Below are 5,686 nucleotides of genomic sequence, written 5' to 3'. Positions count from 1 at the left end.
GTCGGACAAAGCGAGACAACAATCTTGAAGATCATCGTCCAACTCCTTGATACCACATGCCCTATAGAAGTTTGCACAAAAGTGCCTCATGCACCATCGGTGGTGCAACTTTGCATGTCCGGGAATGTCAACCACCACCGCATTTAGAATTCCTAGATGGGGATCCGATATGACACAAATTTCCCTTTCAGCCGGTAATACCCTTTTTCTCAATTGACGCAAGAACCACTCCGAGTTATCATTGTTCTCCACCTCAACCAAAGCGAAAGCCAAAGGCAATACCCGGTTATTGGCATCACTTGCTATTGCAACCAAGATAGTGCCCTTGTATTGTCTGGTCAAGAATGTGTCATCAATGGTGATGATGGGCCGACAATGCTCAAAAGCCCTCACCCATTGCTCAAACGCCAAAAATGCGCGGCCAAATACTCGGACGGACCTCCCGTTGTGAATCAATGTTTGGTGCCCATGAGGCTCGACCACGTGAACCATGTGCCTGGGTTTGTGGTGGCCATAGCTAACAACCTCCTAGGGAGTCGGTTCTATGCTTCCTCCCAATTGCCATACAACATCTTGAATGCGGCTTGCTTCGCCTTCCATGCCTTGTCGTACTTCACCTTGTAACGAAACATGGCTTTCACAAGGTCAATGACACTCTTAATGCTCATTGTTGGAAGTGTGGATATTTGGTTGGAAAACCTATAAGCGATAAACTCGGACGTGAGTTGTCTGTGTTGTTGGTACACAAGCTCGCCAACCGCATTCTTGTGTCGGCACATGTTACTTGGTACACAACTCATTATGCAAGGGGGGGGGGGTTGTTGTAGTGCATGTGCGGTTTGATCAAGTGAAATCAGGCGACTTGCACGCAACAAGCGGAGCGTTCCGCCAGCTCTAGCCCAGTTAGAGACATAGATATATAAGGAGATCCAAAATCTCAGGCCACTCTATAGATCCGCCCCAGGCTAGGTGGGTTGCGCTAGCGACAGAGTTACATGTGCGGTTCGATCAAGTGAAATCGTGTGACTTGCCCGCAACAAGCGGAGCGGTCCGCCGGCTCCGCCCCTGGCTAGGTGGGTTGCGCTAGCGACGTAGCTACAAAGGGAGGGCGGCGGCGGAGACAACAACCCTAGCCTGTCATGCTTGGGACCGGGGCAGAGCGAGGGGAAAGAGAGATTGGGTTGGAGGAAGATGTTGGTGGGCAACATGAAGTGAAAACATTATCTGCTGGGCCACCCGTCAGTGCACAGATGTTGAGGCCCGGCCTTGAAGCTTCGAGGGAAAGGACACGCGGCACAGACGCATGCCCGTGCTAGAAACGGCGTTGACCCAACAAATAATCGTGGACAAACAACGTCATATAGACCCAAATTGCTAAGAGCGCATGATTTCTCGGGAGCTTAGTATCTACTAGATGGGGAGCGCGCCTTGGCGCGAGGGTGCCGGTCCCAACATTTTGGTTGGGCAGTTGGAAGCGATGCCATCCAAACATAGATAGTGGTAGGGCCTTTGTCTTCGTTATTAATCAAAGAACGTGTACTGTGCTTTTAGATGATCATCAATGAGAACTCCTACTTCCTGTTTCCATGTTCCAAGGAGAAGCTAATGCAGCTTGTAGTGACGGATACTTGAAAGCAAAGGATATGTAGCATCCTCGGGCTTCATTTTCCTAAGGATACTGTGAAACCTCTAAAAAATCATTACAATGGGCTAATAAACCTAGGAAAGGTATACAACAGAAATGATGAAGTGGTGTGTTCTTAACGAAAATAGGAACATATTTTTAGAGAACAAATATATATCAATCTATTTAATACATGTAATAGCAACTCCTTGTGTACACAATGAGGGCGATTAAGGAATGCATTCCAGTTACTTTCAATATAAGGAAATGGAAAGTAGCAGTTCTGATAATTGACAGCAACAGGTAACCATAAGTTAGCTCATCACAAATGAAAGAAATGATTGGAGCCTCCAAGGACCAATATGTAGCTTTGTTGTCCCAGTTATAAAATATAATAATATCCGCTTCACGGGTACATGAATAATTTCTCTTATAGTGTGAAATAAACCTCAACACAATTAGTATGCTATGGATCCCTTTATGGATATACTAATAAAACTCTAAAAAATGATAAATCACCTCATATAATCCTGACTTACTTGCAAACAATCTGTACTTGTCTATTTATGGTCTTCATAATACAGTCAAGCTCTTGCTTTCCTGAATTAGAAACAACAGTCACAACAGTCGGGCAGGACCACCACATGCACCAAAAAAAGGTTAAACACACGCACAAAGGAATAAAGAAGGCACAGGAGCCAAACCCCTTAACTTGTAAACTGAAAATCTATATGTTCTCAACTGATGGTTGAGACAATCAACCACCGGTCCTTTTTGTTTATCCAACAAATATAAGATACGACAGATTTGCAGGTAAGCACAAGGAGACCATATTATTCAACAACTTGTTGATTCAAATGCAATAGCACTGTCCTTGTCAGCACATTTAAAAATTACAGAGATCTTTATCAAGGATATACATGTGCATTTCATCTCCATTACAGTTTGAACATATAAAAAGAAGAAACAGTGAATATCTGTAAGAAAGGACAACAAAATTAAGTGTTAAAAGAATGGAGTGGAAAAACAAAGAGAAGATGAGCTCACCAGCGGCTCCTAACAACTACGACACACGTTGCCATACTAACAAACACTGGCTACTATACCTTAGGGGTGTGCATATGTTACAACCTGCTACTTAAACAATCTGAACTTGAACCTAACTTCTATTGAATGATTCAAAATGTGGTGCTGCATATACAATACCTAGTAGATACTGCTTTAACTAAAAACTAAACCTACAACTCTCTGATGTCAGAGTAGCATGATTCAATTTGTAAATAAGAACGCGTGTGCCGCACTATTACATACAGGAAACACATGCATTCTCATTTACTATGAATATACTTGGAAGGAATAGCGTGGCCTTTCCAGAAGGAAAATACATCTCAAATACACTTCAGAACCACAGGTATTGGCATAGACACTAAACATACGTATCAAGTCCACTACAAAGCATAAGATGAAGAGGAGCAGGATAAACTTCTATGTTACAGAAATGAGTGCAAACTGTAGGCATTTATTCAATATAAAACCAAGGATACGCTGGACTTGACGCCACAAAGCAAAACCTGAAATAAACATGAAACAAAGACATAAAAAACCATAGCAAATCTCAACACGGGTACAACTTGCAAGACTCTGGGCATGAAGGCAAAACTGGCTAGTCACATGAGAGGAAATAAAACGACATTTTTCTGCCCCAACTCCTATTTGTGATCACCTCAAATGCCAAATACACTACAGCCAAGAAAGAAAACATTAACCAGCTAGAGAATATAAACACCTGGCGGCTACGGCGATGGTTCGTCCTGCTACTGCCGGTGACCGATGGTGGACGGAGTGCGTGTTTATCACTGTCTCCAGCGGTGTCGTGCCCAGAAGGTCGTCATAGATCACCCCCCCTGCGTGCATCGAGAGGGTGCGCCTGGATTTGCCGGTCAGCAGCGGTGCCGATGAGCTCACCTTGACCCGCCACTCCCCCCTGCGCGCACTCCCCCTCTAGCAACATGAGTGGAGACAACTGCATCCAACTTGTCTATTTTGTCAAAATAAGAAAGCAGAAGGTCATCTGTAAGGAGAGAACACCATATCGCCAAAAATCAAATGCTTAAGCTTGAAAAGGCATGCTTACATCCACTACTTAGAACTGATCCTACCAAGCAGAAACATTTAAAGAAAGTACAACAAGCACTGACAAAAACACAGGAGCAGCTATTTCAAATAAATCTGAGTGCTAAAAACTCCATTAAAGAAGTGAAAATCTAGTTAGATATATTAATATCTTAGTAGAAGTTTAGATAATTTGATATCAGATATAAAAGATGCTTTAGTTAACTATGCTCGAAGGACGGAGACTCTAGTCAGATGATTCTAAGATAATATCAAGATGCATTAGAAATAACTCGCATAATATATACCATACAGAAAAAATAGACACCTACAACAAAACCTTTTTAATTGGCTAACAATACAATAAAATAAAGAGCAGTAATCAGTATCTGTCAGAAATATCAATCAACAAAAAGTGTTGCTCTAGATTTTGATGTGTTAGGCAAAAGAGAAAATAAACAACTGTCAGCTTAATATTGGTTGGGAAGTAACATCAATGATGTAATCCTGCTAGACTAATAGGAAAATGAATAAGCATCTACCATATCCAAGTAGGAGCTAGAACCCAAATACTTGAACCTTCATAATATGATACAGTAATAAAAACAGAAGTTTCAGAGTATCAGCTCTATATACAAAATACTCTCATTCTTAAAATAAGGATAAGCTGTGTAAGTTCATCCTTATTTAACTCCTCTTTATGTAGGTAGCATATTTTAAACTCTATAGTTGGAAGTTTTTTCAAACTGCAGGATCCAAAAAAATGGAGTGGTGACGTACATAATTGGGGAAAGCTTCAGAACAAACTAAAGAAAACGAAAGGAAATGTCCGCTCAATGGCTCAGATTAACCAAGCAACTTAATCGCATCAGTCGAAAAATTGTTTATGGATACAAAACGGGACACGCTGCCTCGGTCACTCTTTACATGAACAATCCAGCATTATCTCAAGAAAAATCCCAAAAAAATCCAGTAGTATTAATTTCTGTAGCATGAACAAATAGCTGCAACTGGTAACTTGCAAAAAAATAGAAGTAATAGTATCACAACGAATTAAAACAAGTCATCCAACCGATAACTTGCTGGGAGTGAGTCTTTCTAGTATAACAAAGTGCAACTTACTCTTAACCAGATTAAATCAAAGAACAACAACAAACAATAAAGGTATGAGAGAGAAGAAAACTTTACTTTAAACGGCTATAAACACTGGAGCATAAATAAGCAACACCTTTAAATAAAAATAAAAAGGGTTTAGTGTTCATTGCATAGTGGGCTCAGATTCGCCTTTCCTCGATCATATAACCTACCCCGCCATCTCTTATCACCAGATCAATCTGTTTACACAATGGAGCTGCCCTGGTTATCACTCAACAAGAATGACCATCCAAGGACAGATCAATAGGTATCAAAGGATCAAAAAGGATTCTAGAGACAACAGGGAGGATCCAACTTGATACCCACAGGTGCCTTGATTGCTCAAAGGCACACTTATTCTAGCCACAGTTAATCATCTCGCCCTAGCACGAACACCACCACCACAGACAAAGCGAAATGGCGAGAACGCCCCCGGCGGGGCACTGGAATTACGTGCGGTGGCAGGCCGGGAGTGAAACGAGCGCTCAGTTTTTATCCAACGGTCGAGGGCGTTCGGGAGGGGGATCGGACGGCCGGAAACGCATCAAGGAGCCGATCCGACGGCCAGGAGGCTCAAATCGCTGAGGAGCCTTGTGCATCCACTCGTCTCTTATTTCTGGATGGATCACCAGATCAATATGTTCTTATGAGGGTGAAACTGCCCTGGTTATCACTCATCAGAAATGACCATCCAAGGACAGAGCCACTAAAATAAGAACGTGATCAAAATAGCTCAAAGAAATGAGGGGGGATCCAAATTAATACCCACAACAATTGCCTCGATTGCTCGAGAGCATGCCTATATCAGCCATAACT

This window comes from Triticum dicoccoides, chromosome 7B (genome assembly GCF_002162155.2).
Source record: "Triticum dicoccoides isolate Atlit2015 ecotype Zavitan chromosome 7B, WEW_v2.0, whole genome shotgun sequence".
NCBI lineage: Eukaryota > Viridiplantae > Streptophyta > Magnoliopsida > Poales > Poaceae > Triticum > Triticum dicoccoides.
The sequence above is the reverse complement of the archived record's forward strand: the minus strand, read 5'-3'. Positions refer to the sequence as shown.